Source organism: Tursiops truncatus, chromosome 4 (assembly GCF_011762595.2).
Source record: "Tursiops truncatus isolate mTurTru1 chromosome 4, mTurTru1.mat.Y, whole genome shotgun sequence".
In the NCBI taxonomy this organism is placed as follows: Eukaryota; Metazoa; Chordata; class Mammalia; order Artiodactyla; family Delphinidae; genus Tursiops; species Tursiops truncatus.
Genome location: NC_047037.1, coordinates 83,275,363 through 83,297,788, shown reverse-complemented (window position 1 = coordinate 83,297,788; position 22,426 = coordinate 83,275,363). Strand labels below are relative to the sequence as shown.

Genomic DNA, 22,426 nt, shown 5'->3' with positions numbered 1-22,426 from the left:
GTAATATGTTGTAAAGATTCCACACAACCGATTTTTTCTAATATATTGTTATGGTTTTGTGTAATCTTTCTCTTAAAGTCACCTACACTTCTACAGAATATCTACATCGATGTTCACATGCTTTTTCTTGTAAATTCTAAATCAATTCAAAAATTATTTAAGCATCTAATATGTAGCACTGCTAGGCTAGATATCTTTGTTCACTATTACGTTAAAATACAGATCTTGACAATGTAGAAGTCTCTGCTTCCTGAAGGTGCCTCTTTAGGTCGATTTATATTTCTAATCATTTTCAGTCACTGATGGTATAGAACATTAGGGCTTTGGATTTAAAAGTTCCTTTTAATAAAACAATCTAGTTAACCACAAATTGTTGAAACAAAATCTGTAACATGAAGGGCATTTAAGGCAGATTTAAACATCATTTCCATTTAGAAACAGAAAATTAGTCTGCATAATGTCATTTATCTACCGAGCTAAATTATAATTTTCAGCTATAAATCCATATTCTTAATGTGTGTCGCAAAGATGATATCTCTGACCCACCCTCAGTAGGAAGCGTGTTTTGAGTTGTTTTGTCAGTAGTGACAATGGAGTTGCTTTGGACAAAATATGTTTTCGGCAAGTTTCCTTGGTAATGAAAATAACTGTAATAGTAATAATAATAACAGTAATCAGCATCATAATAATGATAGCACTTACTGAATACTTTACTATGTGCCAAGTACTGTGATTAGCACTTTACATGCATTATCTTATCTTAATCATTTCTCAAAATATCTCATGAGGTATGTACTGTTAATAATCCAGTTTAACAAAGAAGGACACCGAGACACAGACAGGCCAAATAAGTTGTCCAAGATCACATAGACAGAGAAGAAGCAGAGCCAATGAATCTGACTTTCACACCTATATCAGGTGGGGGTGATAGCAGGTGCTATGATATTTGTTCCGGAGAATACTTATATGTGCTCTTCTATCTACATCAGCTCCAGTTGGGGCCCAGCTGGTTTGTAAGCCCAAATCTGAAGACAGCTAACAGGAGTCAAAGTTTGAGTTGCTTCTATTCATATTGCCTGCTAATTAAAATGTTCCCTTCCGAGAAGACAGTGGCTGTCTGGCATAGCCCTAGAACATAATACATGCTCAAAAAGTATCTTATGAACGTTAACAATGGTTTCTCAAGTGTTGAGTTAACTGGTGATTTCCACACACCCCCTTTTTTAAAAAAATAGGTTGTCCTATTGTCTAAAATATTTTCACCATGGACACATACTATTTAGGTGATCAGGTGAAAAATTAGAAGTTTACTTTAAAAAAATCCTTTTTGTTTTGTTTTACTCTGAGGTTGTTAGTCTCAGTTAAAACCTGACCCCCTCTGGGAAACCTTTCCTGTTGCCTATGCTCTGATCTATTCTAGGGCAGTACTCCTTCCTGTGACCTTTAGAACATTATCAAAGCCAGTATTGTTAATTGCTTGTCTTCTTTACCTTTATTCACTTGAAGATTGACCCTATAACTTATCTAGGTCTTAGACCCCTGGGTATACTGAGTGCCTAGCATTCAGTTCATTAAACAATGAAAAACAAAATCCAGGACACACACACACACACACAAACACACACACAAATAAGCAAAAAGATGGAAAAGAAGGATTTTGTAGTTGACTGTGCACACATTTTGGTCCTTGCAGGTAGTTTGTCTTCCCCTTACATTATGTGCAAGTCCCCATGAAAAAGGGCTTCCCACAATAAGGAGAGTCCTGAATTGATGGGTTTGTTCCCCAGAGTTCATAAATCCATCATGAAATGTATATATTTATACACACACACACACACATGCACACATACATACATAGACACATACACATTATGAAATAACATGAATATATTTGGAAGTCATGGAGAGTGCAGTAGGCAATGTCTCAAAAATGAAACATATATTTATATTACTTTACATTTTATATTTAGTAATTTTATTCCCTTTCTAACCCTAATACATTATATACCCTAATATAAATTTCATGAAAGTAGAAACTTTATTCATCACTCTATCCCTAGCTCCTAGAAGAAAGCATGGCACTAAATACGCAATAAATACATGTTAAAAAGAAGGGAAGGAAATGAAAAAAGGATATAGAAGGTCTCACAATATTTCTCATATTGTTCTGGAAATAATAAAGGGGGAGGGTGTCTCCAATACTTTTCCAGGAAAACATGAATCATCAATGAAATTGCAAGCTCATCCTGTTCCTCAGACCAGCTACCAAATTCCTTTATGCACAAAATGTCTCTTCTAGCCTGCTGACACCAATTTCTGGCACTCATGGGATTGGGAGCAGGGTACTAGGCAGGAGCAGCTCAAGTTCCTCCATATTTTGCCCTACCTGACAAGTAGGGAGGATGCTGCCATAGGCTCCAGCATTTCCTATAGGTGAGCTGCCCCAGAGGGTCAGTGGAAAAGGACATACAAGTCTTCATAATGTTAGGAGCATTCACTTACACATTTCTCTCCTCCTCTCAAAAGGAATCCTGGTAACAAATCACTGATTGATGATAAGAGAAATGGAATTAGAAGTTCCCCATGATACCTCCCATTCTAGTCTTGGGGGATGTGGTCTCCTGCTGAGGGGAAGAAGGAGGAATCCACAATGGTTTCTTACGTTTTGCCACATCCAAATTGTAGCGGGGTCCTGTTATGCGAAATTTCTACCAAGTATAAACTCATACTGATATAATACAATGGAAATCTTCAGTTTACTCAAGGGAAGATTATGTGGCAATTCATACTTACTCTAGTACAGAGAAGACAATATCCTAGTAGTAATAAATTATCCTAGAATATGCATTTTTTTCAGACAATGGAAGGACTTGTTTTTTTTCATCTTTGTATCTCTAGTACCAGACGCAACATACGACTTAGCACATAGTAGTTTTCAGGAAATGATAGCTAAAAAGTTTAAGAAAATCTTCCTGTAATGGTGAGATATGGTTTGAAGGGTTCAAACAAATGCAGAATGTTCTTCTAAGCTTGATCTTTCCAGTCTCATGAGCAGGCAATCATCACTTATTATTGAATATGCATTAGTGTTTTGGTCAGTGTTAATATAATAGGCCTTCGTCAACTATGGTATGGAAATCCTACCATTTTATGTTCATATACTAGAAATTTTAAAGTCATGATCTTGAAATAGTGGTTTTCAAACTTTAGTGTACATAACTAACCTAGGTAGCTTCCTAAATTGCAGAGCCTTAGACTCTATTCTCAGAGCTAATTCAGAAATTCTGGAATGGGGCCCAGGGATCTTCATTTTGACAACCATCCTAGGTAACTCTGATACAGGTGGTCCTTGGACTACTTACTATGGATTGGGCTACAAAGGTAATGTGAAAAGAAATCTTTATGCTTCACCTTTTCAATATGGAGAAAAGACTAGCTTATTCAATGAGACTTAACCATCAAAATTACCTGTGGAAAGACCAGGCAGTTTGCTAAGACTTTTGAAAATGAACGAAGGGAGGATGCAAGGGCAAGGACCATTATATTCAAGACAGAAAGGGTCCTTTTCACACTTCACGAAGACTGACAGTGTGCTTAAAGTAAAAGTAGGAGAAGGATGGCAGCAGTGTAGCAATGTTTCATTAACAATTTAGGGAAGCAATGTTGATTCAACAGGTTTATTTGATAAAATGTGTTTTAATGGCTATTCTAAAAGTGGATGCCTTCTGAATCTTTGATTTACTGTTAAACTATATATGTATATATGTATATATTTACATGAAATAATTTTTAAAATTTCCTCCTTAAATCCCTATTTTCCATAATATCTTGGTCTTGCCAACGTAATTGCACTCATTGAAACTTCCCCCTCCTCCACCCAAGAAACTTCTCCCCTGGGAGTGAAAGGAGATTACTGCAGAGTACTCCTCCAGACATGTCCCATGGAAGGTATAGCTGCTGATTCTGTCCTGACCTCTAGGTCTCTGCAGCCTATAATTATTTTCAATGGGAGTTGTCTTAGCACTGAGTTCTCTAAATATTCAGTCTGTCATTCTTCAAGAACTTTAGCAATGAATGATGGAAATTTTTAAATTATTCTTATGAATGTTGTAAATTGCATAACTTGTCATAGTTTTCTCTTTGACTTGACTGCATGAAAGTTTAAAGGCAAATGTATAGCACTTCACCAAATGTAGTTTGTGTACCGACTTCACTCTTGACTCCTTTTTATATTTTTGCTCTTGTTTATTGTTTTTGTTTGTTTGTTTGTTTGCCTTTCTTATCTACTTTTAATTCATGTATTTCACTGTATTACTTGTTTCTTTTTCTTTGTCAGCCATTTTAATTCCCTTTTTGGAACTAGGTGGCAGAAATAAATGAGGAAAACAAAACAATACAAAAAGTGTGTGTGTGTGTGTGTGTGTGTGTGTGTGTATTAGATATATATATATATATATATATATATATCAAATTCACCTAAAATATAAAATAAAAACTAATCTCCTAAAATAATGGAAATATTTTGTAGTCTTTGGGCTAATAGATTCATTTTATTATTTGCAGGACTGCAGTTTAGGGAGGCATAAAATTAAAATACCACTATGAGAATAGCCATATGAAATTGAACATAGGTATTTTCGGCACCAGATCATTAATTCTGACATCCTTCAGTTCTGAAAGCCAACTATAGCTGTGTTAAAATCTGTGCCTTCAGTCTTTTAGACTGACTGTATAAAAAAAAAAACAAAAAAAACGACCAACTCCTAGCCTTAATCAGTCTAACAAAGTGTGCAATTCTAAAAATATTTATTCTTTAAAAAATTATATATGTGTGCATATATTATTATTATATTATTATATATGCATATATTATTTACTTATATGTATTTTGCATACATATATATGTATATATCTTAGAAACTTCAGCCAAATTCTTCAGTCCTTTGACTCCATTATTATTTTCTCTTAAGTAATTTTCATTAAGCAACAAAGAGTGATAAGTCATCTCCACAATGAAAGCTTATATTCAAGCTGGGTTTAGTCTATTTTCTGTATTTCCTCTGATAATGATTCACCTAGTCTCAGACTGATTCTAGTAACAACTCAGGTTAAGTTAGAAGAACTCTAATTGGGCACTAGACATCTTAACAATGATACTCATGTTAATTTGTCCTTATCTAAGCACCTTGGGCTGAAATATTATTGTGTTTGGGACCCAAATATGACTTTTGTTCTTGTATTAATTTCTGGATCTCATATCCTTTCAGATACCAAAGGAATATAGTACCATGCTGGAATAATGCCAAGTTATGCTTGTTTTTTTCTTTTTCCCCCCATCATGGGCAACCAATAGTTGACTCATACTTCCATTACATCACAGCTGGATTACAGATGTGCTCTTTAGTCTGACCTCCGCATGTCTCTTGCAACTCATTTGTAGATAGTCCAGAAGCTAGCAGCTGGATTTCATTTTTGTTCCAGCAGTCACCATTTTATAATGTTTCTCCAATTCACTGTGAGTTTCACTATTGACAAGTCAATCCAAAACTCCAAAAGGCATTTAAACATAGTGAGTTAAATCAGAGAGAAAATATTACCATTAACTTGACATAGGTTCATGTCACTCAACTACATTTTGCCACCACGCCCCATACATCAAAAGGGTATAATGGTACAATTCTCCCACAGAAGACTAATGAAATACTTAGCAAAAGTAGGTGTTTACAAAAAACTTTTTAAAATACAAGTGCTGTATTTTTTTTTAATCTTGCATGGAACTCTGGTTCAATTTTTGAGCCTTTCCAAGTCCTCATAATTCTGTGGTATTCATAATAAAGCAGGCAGATGGTTTAGTCTTTGAACATATGCTTTAAATGCCCCCTTTGAAAATAATGGGCCAAATTGTGCCCTCAGATAGTCACAAAAAACTTTAAGGAGGCTGGCTCTTGAAATCTGAGGACAGAATGTTATCCAGTGGGAATTAAACCTTTAAAAAATATATTTTTAAAACTTTCTTCTGAGCTCTATTCTACATATTAAGGGAAGCCATTTTTTAATAAAATAGGATATAGTAAGAAAAATCTTAACCAGCACAATATTGCATGGTTCAAGGCACAGATAAGAAGGTAAAATATGTTTTTTATATTTATATTTTAAAATCCTGATTGTCTAAAACCTTATGAGAGTTGTCTGATTTAATTTTTGAGTGATTGCCAGACTTTCCATTTTTATTATTATTCCTATTATTATTCCTATCATGTAGATGTTTTATTGTTAAAGCACTTTGCAATTATTAATTAATTTAGTTTAAATTATGTTTATGCCTTTGTTTTAAATCCATGTTATTCATAGTTATTATAATCCTAAAATGCTATTTCGCCAGCCAATTACTCTCATTTCAAAAACAGTTTGTTGTTGATGAAAGCACATTTTCACAGAATATGAAATTCATCCTCGGTGGATATATGTGTTTTGATAATATTGTTCACATAACCTAGCTGTACTTAGCAGTATACCTCTGTTTCTGTATGTCAACATTTCATACATAGAATGAGCCTTCATTTCCACACTCGTATTTTTATGTATTTAAATTTGCTTTTGAAAAAGTCTCTAGTCTCACTTATCTTACAATGTCCACACAACTCAGTAGTTTGATTAATACGTCAGCTAAAAAGACCACACAATTGACAATAAGGACACTTTGGTTATTACAGAAGCCCGGAGTTTAAGGAACTATTCCAGAACTGTAACGTCCCTTTAGAAACTCTGAACAAGGACTAGCTCGGTGCTAATGTAAAACAGAGTTTACTTTGAAAAATAAACGCAATAGTTGTACCCAAATGTGTTCAGGACACTGTTAAGACAGGTCATAATTAACAATATTGAGAATAACTGAAGAACCTTAAATCAAGCAATAATTTCATACAAATACCCACAAATATCTGAGCAAAGTTTATAACTATTTTTTGGGGCAAAACATTAACATACTCTTCTGCTAATAAAGACACAAAGTAACTCTGAGAAAACCTCCCTTCTCATTTCTCTAACTTTCACAATAAATTCAGCACTGAAACTGAATTCTCAGTCAACGTAGAAATATGCCGAGCAGTATTCCAATAAACAACAAATTGATTTAAAAAAAACCACCAGATTAAAAATTTCCCCCTTACTCTTGCTTCGCTTTGTTGTTTCACTTTCCATGCACACACAATCACACTTACCTGCACAAGTCTGAAACATCAGCCTATGTAATTTTTTTGAAATGTACTCTGTACCGATGCATTTTTCTGTGTTTCTTTCTAACCCTCGGGAATGTTAAGAATTTAGGAAGAGAGCCACAGCTTAAGAGAGCAATTATTTGCCAGTAAATACTCAATTTGCTTGTCCTGTGATTTTTCTTCTAACTTGCATATTCAATAATCCGTCCCTGACTGCGTCACGAGCACAAAAAGTCTTTTCTCCAAAGGAGAACACTTTCGCCAATCAACCTTCAGCCATGCCAGGGCACAGCTCGTCAGGGTGATTTGTTAGCTTTAATTAATAATTCCTCACGCTGGCCACTTTAACAAATAATGCGGTGAGACTGGGACGCTAGATGGCTATGATTCAGGCCAATAAAACTACAGTGGAAAAGAGGTGGGGAGGGGTGGGGGGAATTCAGATGCCGTTTATAAACACCTCTAATCATACTCTTTCAGTTTACAATATAGAGGACATCTCTGCTGAATTACCATGTTATGTCCACCAATTTGTATTCAGATGGGAGCCATATGTTTCTCAACTTTATCTGCTAAGGCCTCCTCGGTGCCAACACAGTTATCGGGCAGACAACATTTACAAAAGTGGTCTCTAGCCTTCAGATTGCAAAAGTTTACTGCAGGGTGAAGTTGAGAAATCAGACATATACGGCACTTCTCAGTGAGCCTCTGTAATGACTGAGAGACTCTACAGAGGTAAGAATTATGAGTGTCAGATTTGCTCTCATCCACTGTCTGATACTAGGCATTTCATTTAGTCTTTTTTTTTTTTTTTAAATCTCATACCTCATCTTCAAAACAGTTAACAATAATGGCTGATTTATTCATGCATTCCACAAACATTTACTGAGTCCCAACTATATGCCAAGCACTGTATTAAATGCTGAGAACTGCTTTTGAAAGTAAGACTTTTCCAGTTAACTGACACAATCCATGTATTTATTATATAACATAAGATTATGTACTTGAACAAAGCCACCAAACAGGCAGTGTGTGAATAAAACTAAGGATTCATAACACTGTATGGTCCAAACAATCAGTACTTGACAGCACACTTGAATCCATGTGCAAAAGTGACGCTCAAAGTAAAAACAAAGAATAAGAAAAGGTAAAAAAAAAAAAATTTTTTTTTTCAAAGATTAGAAAGTTTCCCTCAAGGTGACTAGAACATTCAGAAATATATCAGTCTATTCATAAGCAATGTTAAAAGGTTCACAAGCACTTAAGGAACACGCAAAGTTATAGGACATTTTATTCATGCCTTGATCTAATATGTGTGTGTGTGTGTGTGTGTGTGTGTGTGTGTGTGTGTCTGCAAGTTCATTAATTTATTGGGTATATATTTATTGAGCACCTACTCTATCCTAGGAACTGAATAATACTATGTATCAAGAGATAAATAAAGCACTATCCTCATCTTCAAGAAGCTCACAATTTAGCCACTAGATTCAAAAAGGGAAAATCTAAACAGAAAACGATTGGGTTGGCCAAAAAGTTCATTCTGGTTTTTCAGTAACATCTTACCAAAAAACCCAAACAAACTTTTTGGTCAACCCAATATAATACACTATAGCAAAGGGAATGACATAAATATGCATAAAAGTATGAGGCAGGGCTTCTAGAAGTGATGCATGGACTATTTCTAAAGATAGAGTAGAAATATCACTGGTAGAAGAACATTCTAGAGAGAGGCAAACCTTTGAACTTTTATTAGAATTAGATTACCATTTAGAAACTATGGTATTTAAAGCATGATAAGTTCAGGTATATAATGATAAACATTTCAGGATTTTAAAATGAATTTCTTAAGAAAAAAAGGCTCCCTAAACTGTGATATCTTGACATCACCAGAAAAGTAAGCAGTATCTCCAGGGTTTTCAGTTGTCTTAGGCAAATAGGAAGCATTCACAACACATACTGACTTTTTGTTTTTTTCCAGCCCATCTATCTTCTTTCACTATGTACATACTTGTACAGCTTCTGTTTTCAGTAAGCCATAAGATAAATCATATCTGCATGACCAATAAAGGAAGGGGAAAATCTATATCCATTCATTGGTCACACGTATAACTCTAGCCAGAGAGTACAGGCTATACAGTACTAAGAGTGAAAATGTTGAGGAAAAGAAATGATACCCCAATACCAAAAAAAAGCTCTTTCAGAGCTAGGAAATGCTCCTGAAGATTGCGTAGAGTTCTTAATGACATTAAACATTTTGTTTTATATTAAACTCAATAGTGAGGCAGCCAGAAGAATACTGCATTTACCATAAATCATTAACCACTAGCCAGTTTGAAGAACTGATACGATGTATTAATTTATTCAACAGATATGTATTGAGCTCCTGACATGTACCAAGCACCTACCAGTTATGGTTTGATTTTTATTTCTGCAATACTCATATATAATAAGTTTACCATTTACTATATGCTAGGAACTGATCTAAGAACTTTACATATATTATCTCATTTAATCCTCACAATATTACAAAGTAGGTACTATTACCATCTCCATTTAATAGATTATGAAACTCACAAGTGGTAAATCTGGATATGCACTATGTGGATTCATTCTAAACAATGAGACCAGTGCCACTAACACCCACCAAAAATCAGTTCCACTACTTTATAGTTACCTAGTCACATATAATATTTATGTTATTATTTTTAACCTAGCAAAATTAAGGTAGTTTTGAGGTTAATTTGAGAATTGAGCTAAACTTCTATATTTAATGAGAGGCATGTCTCATAAAAGAAGACTGGAAAATAGCATTTAAGGTATCAACAGGCTAGCAGTTGGGACAAACTGGCAACTAGCTTGAGTTGGGCATGTTTTAGATAATAAAAACTAGCACCACAGAACCATGTGCTATGGCAGCCCCCTTCTCCCTTATTAAAACTTCACAAACTCTTAGAAGGTAATTCAGAATCTTCTACACCTTTAGAAGCAGAATGAGACAGTGGTTTAAAAAGTGAGAGGAAGACCTTGAGTCAGAAAGGCTTAGGTTTGAATCCTTGCTTGGTCACTTATTAGCTGTGTGCCCTCCGTCAAATTAATTAGGTTCTCTGAGGCTCAATTCTCTTATCTCTAAAATGGTTTGTTGTGAAAATTAAAGGAGGTAATGTAGTAGGGTACAAAGCATAGAAATTAGCCCAGAATAGATGCACAATATATGGCATTTGAAGCATTCAGAGTTAAAGCTTATTTTTTTTTTTTTGTTTTTTTTTTTTTTTTTTCTTTTAACATCTTTATTGGAGTATAATTGCTTTACAATGGTATGTTAGTTTCAGCTTCACAACAAAATGAATCAGTTATATATATACATATATTCCCATATCTCTTCCCGCTTGCGTCTCCCTCCCTCCCACCCTCCCTATCCCACCCCTCCAGGCGGTCACAAAGCACCGAGCTGATCTCCCTGTGCTATGCGGCTGCTTCCCACTACCTATCTACCTTACGTTTGGTAGTGTATATATGTCCATGCCTCTTTATCGCTTTGTCACCGTTTACACTTCCCCCTCCCCATAGCCTCAAGTCCATTCTCTAGTAAGTCTGTGTCTTTATTCCTGTTTCACCCCTAGGTTTTTCATGACATTTTTTTTTTTTTTAAATTCCATATATATGTGTTAGCATACGGTATTTGTCTCTCTCTTTCTGACTTACTTCACTCTGTATGACAGACTCTAGGTCTATCCACCTCATTACAAATAGCTCAATTTCGTCTCTTTTTATGGCTGAGTAATATTCCATTGTATATATGTGCCACATCTTCTTTATCCATTCATCCGATGATGGACACTTAGGTTGTTTCCATCTCTGGGCTATTGTAAATAGAGCTGCAATGAACATTTTGGTACATGACTCTTTTTGAATTATGGTTTTCTCAGGGTATATGCCCAGTAGTGGGATTGCTGGGTCATATGGTAGTTCTATTTGTAGCTTTTTAAGGAACCTCCATACTGTTCTCCACAGTGGCTGTATCAATTTACATTCCCACCAACAGTGTAAGAGGGTTCCCTTTTCTCCACACCCTCTCCAGCATTTATTGTTTCTAGATTTTTTGATGATAGCCATTCTGACTGGTGTGAGATGATATCTCATTGTAGTTTTGATTTGCATTTCTCTCATGATTAGTGATGTTGAGCATTCTTTCATGTGTTTGTTGGCAGTCTGTATATCTTCTTTGGAGAAATGTCTATTTAGGTCTTCTGCCCATTTTTGGATTGGGTTGTTTGTTTTTTTGTTATTAAGCTGCATGAGCTGCTTATAAATTTTGGAGATCAATCCTTTGTCAGTTGCTTCATTTGCAAATATTTTCTCCCATTCTGAGGGTTGTCTTTTGGTCTTCTTTATGGTTTCCTTTGCTGCGCAAAAGCTTTTAAGTTTCACTAGGTCCCATTTGTTTGCTCTTGTTTTTATTTCCATTACTCTAGGAGGTGGGTCAGAAAGAATCTTGCTGTGATTTATGTCATAGAGTGTTCTGCCTATGTTTTCCTCTAAGAGTTTGATAGTTTCTGGCCTTACATTTAGGTCTTTAATCCATTTAGAGCTTATTTTTGTGTATGGTGTTAGGGAGTGATCTAACTTCATACTTTTACATGTAGCTGTCCAGTTTTCCCAGCACCACTTATTGAATAGGCTGTCCTTTCTCCACGGTACATTTCTGCCTCCTTTGTCAAAGATAAGGTGACCATATGTGCGTGGGTTTATCTCTGGGCTTTCTATCCTGTTCCATTGATCTATCTTTCTGTTTTTGTGCCAGTACCATACCGTTTTGATAACTGTAGCTTTGTAGTATAGTCTGAAGTCTGGGAGCCTGATTCCTCCAGTTCCTTCTTTCGTTCTCAAGATTGCTTTGGCTATTCGGGGTCTTTTGTGTTTCCATACAAATTGCAAAATTTTTTGTTCTAGTTCTGTGAAAAATGCCAGTGGTAGTTTGATAGGGATTGCATTGAATCTATAGATTGCTTTGGGTAGCAGAGTCATTTTCACAATGTTGATTCTTCCAATCCAAGAACATGGTATATGTCTCCATCTATTTGTATCATCTTTAATTTCTTTCATCAATGTCTTATAATTTTCTGCATACAGATCTTTTGTCTCCTTAGGTAGGTTTATTCCTAGATATTTTATTCTTTTTGTTGCAATGGTAAATGGGAGTGTTTTCTTGATTTCACTTTCAGATTTTTCATCATTAGTATATAGGAATGCCAGAGATTTCTGTGCATTAATTTTGTATCCTGCCACTTTACCAAATTCATTGATTAGCTCTAGTAGTTTTCTGGTAGCATCTTTAGGGTTCTCTATGTATAGGATCATGTCATCTGCAAACAGTGACAGCTTTACTTCTTCTTTTCCGATTTGGATTCCTTTTATTTCCTTTTCTTCTCTGATTGCTGTGGCTAAAACTTCCAAAACTATGTTGAATAAGAGTGGTGAGAGTGGGCAACCTTGTCTTGTTCCTGATCTTAGTGGAAATGCTTTCAGTTTTTCACCATTGAGGATGATGTTTGCTGTGGGCTTGTCATATATGGCCTTTATTATGTTGAGGAAAGTTCCCTCTATGCCTACTTTCTGCAGGGTTTTTATCATAAATGGGTGTTGAATTTTGTCGAAAGCTTTCTCTGCATCTATTGAGATGATCATATGGTTTTTCTCCTTCAGTTTGTTAATATGGTTTATCACATTGATAGATTTGCGTATATTGAAGAATCCTTGCATTCCTGGAATAAACCCCGCTTGATCATGGTGTATGATCCTTTTAATGTGCTGTTGGATTCTATTTGCTAGTATTTTGTTGAGGATTTTTGCATCTATGTTCATCAGTGATATTGGCCTGTAGTTTTCTTTCTTTGTGACATCCTTGTCTGGTTTTGGTATCAAGGTGATGGTGGCCTCGTAGAAGGAGTTTGGGAGTGTTCCTCCCTCTGCTATATTTTGGAAGAGTTTGAGAAGGATAGGTGTTAGCTCTTCTCTAAATGTTTGATAGAATTCGCCTGTGAAGCCATCTGGTCCTGGGCTTTTCTTTGTTGGAAGATTTTTAATCACAGTTTCAATTTCAGTGCTTGTGATTGGTCTGTTCATATTTTCTATTTCTTCCTGATTCAGTCTTGGCAGGTTGTGCATTTCTAAGAATTTGTCCATTTCTTCCAGATTGTCCATTTTATTGGCATAGAGTTGCTTGTAGTAATCTCTCATGATCTCTTTTATTTCTGCAGTGTCAGTTGTTACCTCTCCTTTTTCATTTCTAATTCTATTGATTTGAGTCTTCTCCCTTTTTTTCTTAATGAGTCTGGCTAGTGGTTTATCTATTTTGTTTATCTTCTCAAAGAACCAGCTTTTAGTTTTATTGACCTTTGCTATTGTTTCCTTCATTTCTTTTTCATTTATTTCTGATCTGATTTTTATGATTTCTTTCCTTCTCCTAGCTTTGGGGTTTTCTTGTTCTTCTTTCTCTAATTGCTTGAGGTGCAAGGTTAGGTTGTTTATTCGAGATGTTTCCTGCTTCTTAAGGTGGGCTTGTATTGCTATAAACTTCCCCCTTAGAACTGCTTTTGCTGCATCCCACAGGTTTTGGGTCGTTGTGTCTCCATTGTCATTTGTTTCTAGGTATTTTTTGATTTCCTCTTTGATTTCTTCAGTGATCACTTCATTATTAAGTAGTGTATTGTTTAGCCTCCATGTGTTTGTATTTTTTACAGATCTTTTCCTGTAATTGATATCTAGTCTCATGGCGTTGTGGTCAGAAAAGATACTTGATACAATTTCAATTTTCTTAAATTTACCAAGGCTTGATTTGTGACCCAAGATATGATCTATCCTGGAGAATGTTCCATGAGCACTTGAGAAAAATGTGTATTCTGTTGTTTTTGGATGGAATGTCCTATAAATATCAATTAAGTCCATCTTGTTTAATGTATCATTTAAAGCTTGTGTTTCCTTATTTATTTTCATTTTGGATGATCTGTCCATTGGTGAAAGTGGGGTGTTAAAGTCCCCTACTATGAATGTGTTACTGTCGATTTCCCCTTTTATGGTTGTCAGTATTTGCCTTATGTATTGAGGTGCACCTATGTTGGGTGCATAAATATTTACAATTGTTATATCTTCCTCTTGGATCGATCCCTTGATCATTATGTAGTGCCCTTCTTTGTCTCTTCTAATAGTCTTTGTTTTAAAGTCTATTTTGTCTGATATGAGAATTGCTACTCCAGCTTTCTTTTGGTTTCCATTTGCATGAAATACCTTTTTCCATCCCCTTACTTTCAGTCTGTATGTGTCTCTAGGTCTGAAGTGGGTCTCTTGTAGACAGCAAATATATGGGTCTTGTTTTTGTATCCATTCAGCCAATCTGTGTCTTTTGGTGGGAGCATTTAGTCCATTTACATTTAAGGTAATTATCGATATGTGTGTTCCTATTCCCATTTTCTTAATTGTTTTGGGTTCGTTATTGTAGGTCCTTTCCTTCTTTTGTGTTTCTTGCCTAGAGAAGTTCCTTTAGCAGTTGTTGTAGAGCTGGTTTGGTGGTGCTGAACTCTCTCAGCTTTTGCTTGTCTGTAAAGGTTTTAATTTCTCCATCAAATCTGAATGAGATCCTTGCTGGGTAGAGTAATCTTGGTTGCAGGTTCTTCTCCTTCAACACTTTCAATATGTCCTGCCACTCCCTTCTGGCTTGCAGAGTTTCTGCTGAAAGATCAGCTGTTAACCTTATGGGGATTCCCTTGTGTGTTATTTGTTGTTTTTCCCTTGCTGCTTTTAATATGTTTTCTTTGTATTTAATTTTTGACAATTTGATTAATATGTGTCTTGGCGTATTTCTCCTTGGATTTATCCTGTATGGGACTCTCTGTGCTTCCTGGACTTGATTAACGATTTCTTTTCCCATATTAGGGAAGTTTTCAACTATAATCTCTTCAAATATTTTCTCAGTCCCTTTCTTTTTCTCTTCTTCTTCTGGAACCCCTATAATTCGAATGTTGGTGCGTTTAATGTTGTCCCAGAGGTCTCTGAGACTGTCCTCAGTTCTTTTCATTCTTTTTTCTTTATTCTGCTCTGCAGTAGTTATTTCCACTATTTTATCTTCCAGGTCACTTATCCGTTCTTCTGCCTCAGTTATTCTGCTATTGATCCCATCTAGAGTACTTTTAATTTCATTTATTGTGTTGTTCATCGTTGCTTGCTTCATCTTTAGTTCTTCTAGGTCCTTGTTAACTGATTCTTGCAATTTGTCCATTCTATTGTCCATTCTATCTCCAAGATTTTGGATCAACCTTACTATCATTATTCTGAATTCTTTTTCAGGTAGACTGCCTATTTCCTCTTCATTTGTTAGGTCTGGTGGGTTTTTATCTTGCTCCTTCATCTGCTGTGTGTTTTTCTGTCTTTTCATTTTGCTTATCTTACTGTGTTTGGGGTCTCCTTTTTTGCAGGCTGAAGGTTCGTAGTTCCTGTTGTTTTTTGTGTCTGTCCCCAGTGGCTAAGGTTGGTTCAGTGGGTTGTGTAGGCTTCCTGGTGGAGGGTACTAGTGCCTGTGTTCTGGTGTATGAGGCTGGATCTTGTCTTTCTGGTGGGCAGGTCCACGTCTGGTGGCGTGTTTTGTGGTGTCTGTAGACTTACTATGATTTTGGGCAGCCTCTCTGCTAATGGGTGGGGTTGTGTTCCTGTCTTGCTAGTTGTTTGGCATAGGATGTCCAGCACTGTAGGTTGCTGGTCGTTGAGTGAAGCTGGGTGCTGGCGTTGAGATGGAGATCTCTCGGAGATTTGTGCTGTTTGATATTATGTGCAGCTGGGAGGCCTCTTGTGGACCAGTGTCCTGAAGTTGGCTCTCCCACCTCAGAGGCACAGCACTGAGTCCTGGCTGCAGCACCAAGAGCCTTTCATCCACAGGGCTCCTTAATTTGGGATGATTCGTTGTCTATTCAGGTATTCCACAGATGCAGGGTATATCAAGTTGATTGTGGAGCTTTAATCCGCTGCTTCTGAGGCTGCTGGGAGAGATTTCCCTTTCTCTTCTTTGTTCTGACAGTTCCCAGGGGCTCAGCTTTGGATTTGGCCCCGCCTGTGCGTGTAGGTCGCCGGAGGGCGTCTGTTCTTTGCTCAGACAGGACGAGGTTAAAGGAGCCGCTGATTCGGAGGCTCTGGCTCACCCAGGCCGGGGGGTAGGGAGGGTCACGGAGTGCGGGGCGGGCCTGCAGCGGCAGAGGCCGGCGTGACGCTGCAGCCTGAGGCGCGCCGTGCGCTCTCCCGGGGAGCCGTCCCTGGATCCCGGGACCCTGGCAGTGGCGGGCTGCACAGGCTCCCCGGAAGGGCGTGTGGCTAGTGACCTGTGTTCGCACACAGGCCTCCTGGCAGCGGCAGCAGCGGCCTTAGCGTCCCATGTCCGTCTCTGGGCTCCGCACTCTTAGCCGCGGCTCGCGCCCGTCCCTGGAGCTCTCTCAAGCAGCGTTCTTAATCCCCTCTCCTCGTGCACCAGGAAACAAAGAGGGACGTAAAAGTCTCTTGCCTCTTCGGCAGGTCCAGACCCCTCCCCGGACTCTCTCCCGGCCAGCCGCGGCGCACCAACGCCCTGCAGGCTGTGTTCACGCCGCCAACCTCAGTCCTCTCCCGGCGCTCCGACAAAAGCCGGAGCCTCAGCTCCCAGTCCTGCCCGCCCCGGCGGGCGAGCAGACAAGCCTCTCGGCTGGTGAGTGCCGGTCGGCCCGATCCTCTGCGCTGGAATCTGTCCGCTTTGCCCTCCGCACCCCTGTTGCTGTGCTCTCCTCCGCGGTTCCCAAGCTCCCCCACTCCGCCTCCCGAAGTCTCCACCCGCGAAGGGGCTTCCTAGTGTGTGGACACTTTTCCTCCTTCACAGCTCTCTCCCGCTGGTGCAGGACCCGTCCCTATCCTTTTGTCTCTGTTTAGTTTTTTCTTTTGCCCGAACCAGGTACGTGGGGGGTTCCTTGCCTTTTGGGAGGTCTGAGGTCTTCTGCCAGCGTTCAGTAGGTGTTCTGTAGGAGTTGTTCCACGCGTAGATGTATTTCTGGTGTATCTGTGGAGAGGAAGGTGATCTCCGCGTCTTACTCTTCTGCCATCTTCCCGGAAGTCTCTAAAGCTTATTAATACAACTAAAATTTTCTGTTTCTGAGCCAAATGACACATGTAATATGTAAGCCTGCCTTAGACAATAAATGTAAGTAACTCTTAGCTAAAGCAAATTGGACTTGGTAGTCTGGTAGAATTTCCTTTGAGAATGTTAATAATATAGTTGAAATGGTTGTGTTTAAGAAAACAGAGCTGACCCACAAAATAGAAAGAGATGACACAAGAATTTACCAGTTAATAATAGACAAAAAAATCTTAATTTTCCAAGTGATTAATACAATGTTACATTTCATTTAGTGGAGATGTAAAAGCTTATTTGGGACTCACTGCGGAAGCCAGCACTCAGCACAGTCATAGGCTTTCCTCAGACAACCCGATGCTGCTAAGTTTGCTAACTACCAGCTAACTACCAGCATTCTCCAACTCCAGGCACCCTGATGCCTTTTCCACATACTTTCTTCTCACTTGACCTTGATTTAAACCAGCCATCTCCAGTTCTTGATCTAAAGTATAGAGCAAATATTAGTGGAACACACATTTACTGATGGTGATAGAGCTGGTTGTAGGTGAAATGGGGGTATTTCTTCATGGAGGGGGTCATTGGAGGGGCTTCACAAAGGCTCTTCTCATTTACTTGAATGTGTATGTAAGGTTTCTCTTTTGAGGATTCCTTTGGGATAAGGAACTGCCTGGACCCTCCATTATTGGTTCTTATTCGATGGCCTCTACCTGAGATCAGGAGATGGGGAAATCAGCAGACCAATTAATAAGCACAGGGATTTTCTGAGCCACAGTAGCCTGAGTGGGATCTCTTGGGCAGTCAGAGCTTTCTAGAATCTGCTTATTTCTCAGTTAGAAACCCTAATTGGTAGAAAGAAGAAGTATGGAAGACTACTTCATGTACTCTCCCTGGGATACCTAGATTGGTAACAATGACTTAGTAAAATTTTGGCCAGGTTGAGTCTCTCTTTTCTTATTAACTACCTGATTCTCCAGACTTATTTAGGGAAATTTAATCTTCTGGTTAAAAATGATGACAAGTAGACATTAGAACAGAAACAGTTCAAAGTTGATACTATTTTTTTTATAACGTTTTCTCAAATAAATTCCATATACTTTACAGCTTCCAAACTTATGCATTTTTACTTATGTACATAAATACCTAATACCTAAATATTTCACTAAGTGATAACTGGATAATGATGGAGGGGAAAGGTGATTTAATTCTGTCTAAACAAGAATTTTAGAAATATTCATAAATTGTTAAGTGGTGATCAATATATTTGACTGTACTAGGTTGAGATTAAAACCTTAAATTTCTCAAAAGGTCCTTGTCCCTTGAGGCATTACTTTTTCAGTGAAAGTCTCCAACCTTTACAAATGTGAAAATTGGGATTCCCCAAAGGAGAAAAATATTTCTTGTCAGAAAACTAGTCATGGCTAGTTCACACAGTGAAGGAGTCCAAGACCTTGTCAGCTTTCCTGTGACCTTGCTATGTGATTTGCTACAAGTCATTTAATATCCCCTAATGTCTCAGTTTTCTGTCTCCTTATCTATGATACCTAAATGATATTATCAAGATAATGTGGAGAAAATATTTCTATCATCTCATAGAGCATATGTTAAATTCCTAAATTTCAGGGTATCCAATGATACTAGCAGTATCAAATGGGTAGAATGACACCAACACCCTGTATAATCTTAAATAACATATTTAGTACCTCAGATTTTCACTTTTTCAGCTATAAAATGGGTATTGTCATGTTTACATTTTTGTTCAAATACTGCATTAGAATAGAGAGACTATTGCATAATCTATTAAAACTTTTCAACAAAAATTTCATACAGTTTAAAAAATATGACCAATACAATCAAGTCAACAAAGCTGATTTTCAAATATTGATATATTAGAGGAATTGATCTTAAAATATCAAGGCATAAGATGAAATAAATATTTCTAAGCATATTCATATATTTATGAAGGGAGACTATTTCTAAGACTATTTTTATGGCAGCTCTAAGACCCTGGTAATGAGAAAGCCAAATCAGGGAAAGTGAATTTTAGCAGACTGTTGAATGATATATAAAATAAAATGTATTCACTAATGGGTTGGCAGAAATGTTATACATGAGCTTTTGGAACCAGAACTGCTTAAATAGCTTTTCATATTGGCAAAGCTGTGTTCCTGAAGTGTCCCCTCCCAACCTCCTCCCACCTCTCATTTTTTTGTCCTATAGTGCCAGGTGGGAGTAATGAAAAAAGGGAGGGGCAAAACAAACAGAGACAGTCACTGTGGCAGGACTGTGGCAGCCACTCCAAAGATCAAAGAGCCAATTTAGCTGTGGCTGCCAAAACTGGAACCACGGTGGGTGGCTCATCAGCATGGTACCCTGAGAACCACATGGGCCACTCCTGGTAGGTCAGCACCTGTGGGCACAGGCCCCTCATCCAGCCAGGAAGGACTGCCTGATAAGAACTAAATGTGCACATTTCCTTTCCCACTCACAGCATTTGACTTCAACACAGTTCTGCACTACCATTATGTTTGCTGAATGATCTCAGTGTGATAGACACTATACAAAAGGATAAGTCTGTTCTACTCAGATTTCACACCTTACAGAATTCTAAGGAGAACTCTGATTTTCCTACACTAATGGGTAAACTCCTGCGTAACTAGTAGACAGGATAATACAATTTCTAATATTTTAATCAGATATATTGCTTTAACTTTCATATCTGTCATGAGAAAATAATACATTAATACCTCTATTACCTAGCCTTCTCATATTCACCTATAACTATATCTCGATTTAACATGGTCATGAACCCAGAAAAGAGAAAATAGAGTCCTTGAGAAACTAAAAAAAATGCCATAAAATACACATGATTGTCCAAACTTATCTTTATTCATCAGTGAGACTTTAACTTGGAACCTATGTATTCTTCCTTACTACATAGTAGCATTAGTTATCTGGGAACTCCATTCATGTTAGATGGAAAGATGAGATACTTCCAGAAGAAAGCACAATGGGAACTGTAAGAAATAATCACTCTGTGTCTCAGAGTGAAGAGGAAGAAAGGAGTAGGGGAGAGATGAAGTATCCAAGGCTGAGAACTATGTACAGTTTGCAAACATATCTATAATTGTGTCCTACAGAAATCAGTGTGGTAGAGGTCTATACAAAAAAAATATTTATATTTGTTATGGGTTGAATCATATCCCCTCAAAATTCATATGTTGAAGTTCTAACCCCCAATAACTCAGAATGTGACTTTATTTGGAAATAGGGTCATTGCAGATACAATTAGTTAAGATGAGGTCATACTGGAGTAGAATGGACACCAATCCAATATTATTGGTGTCTTTATAAAAAGGGGGATTTTGGACACACATATGCACATGGGGAGAACACTATCTGAAGATGACAGAAATCAGAGAGATACTTCTACAAGCCAAAGAACACCAAAGATTGCCAGCAAACAATCAGAAGTTAGGAAAGAAGGATGGTACAGATTTCTTCTCACAACCCTCAGAAGAAACCAACCCTGCTGATTCTACCTGCCAGAACTCTGACACTGTACATTTCTGTTGTTTAAGGCAGCCTGTTTATGGTACTTTGTTACAGTAGCCCTAGTAAACTAATACAGTAATGATGATCACAGAATCATTATATAAAGATTAACTCATGTTTGCAAAACTTTGTTTAAGAAGGTTGAAAATATAAGATTCACTTCAGGAAAAGTGTCATTGATATGCTTTAAATAAATAAACCATTCGATGTCTGAGTGATATCTAGATGACCAATATACATGAAACGTACAGTTTTCAATTTTTGCTAATGCAATGAGATATTGCCACCTTTACTGAAAAGATAAAGTGATATGTACTCTTCAGAAGACATCAAAGAGTCCCCAACCTCTAAGAAAAGCATTTTGACTAGCAAGGCAGATAAATTTGAATTTATTTTTGCTTATTTGTTTAAAATACATACACAGCCTAATGAGGTTGGGATGGTTACCCAAAGAAATTATTGGTAGAGAAGAGGATGGCTACTTAGAAGAGAACAATTAAGAAATGGGATTTGAGTCTAGGTCAAAACTAGGAGATGTTTGTCCAGATGAGAAGTTACAGACAATTCTAAGTATGAGGAATACAGGGGGAAAGTAAGAAGACTGAGGCAAAGCAAGAGAAAGAAGGAAAGGGTGAAACAGTAGTGGAGGAAAAATGAGAGAGAGTAGCTGGTATTGAAAGCAAGACAATCTGAACTGGGCACAGAAAAGGAAAAAAATCCTGCAGATGTTAAGAAAGACAAGAGAGGGTAGCATTCCTGTGTTTTGAACAAAAAAAGAGAGTTAAAAACATCTAGTGCAAGAATTAAGCTCTCTTTAAAACTAGTGCTCTGAATGCTTTTGTGTGAAAAAGAAAGACTGTACCTTGATTTTTCTTTAAAGATTCAATAGTGGAATGGAAACCTTTTTTTCTTTAAGTGTAAGCTAAGCAGTTATGGCAGGTAGGTCAAGGAAGAAATACTTCATGGAACAGGAAGCCATAACTTTATACAATGTGTCCTCTGGAGAATTTACCAAAAATAAAAAAAAAATAGTCCCACAAAGTTTGTTTTGTTAAGTAGCTTTAAAATCCTACCTTTCCTAATTGTTATTAACATTTTATTCAGCCAATTATCAACTTAATCTGGGGAAAGAAAAATCAACTTGACTTTTTGACAGTCAAGTCAATCCAACTGGAAAATTCTAAACCTACAAGAATAGGGCACAGGGAAAACTCTGCATAACAACATTTTCAATTGTCAACAGAAACCCATAATATTATAATCATCTTTTTCTTCCTTTCCCAAACTCATTCTCTCTAAAAAAATTGATGATGATATAATGATATTCTTGGGTAAAATGAAAAAGTGAAGATAGCCATTCATTCTTTATGGTAATAGGAAGTTCTTGTTCAAGATGGTAAAAATTGTAATCTTTTTTTATCCTTCATAGAAGTTAGAGATGGCCTTGTCCATGTCCCTAAAACAACTCAATTATACCACTAAATAGAAGAATTACAGTTTAATTTTAACTATTTTC

At 37.2% G+C, this 22,426-nt stretch overlaps 1 protein-coding gene across 5 annotated transcripts in view; it reads right to left on the bottom strand.

The window, feature by feature from the left end:
- Positions 1 to 22,426, bottom strand: part of ZBTB20 (zinc finger and BTB domain containing 20) — an 837,083-nt gene that overhangs the window by 429,033 nt on the left and 385,624 nt on the right. The window lies entirely within an intron of this gene.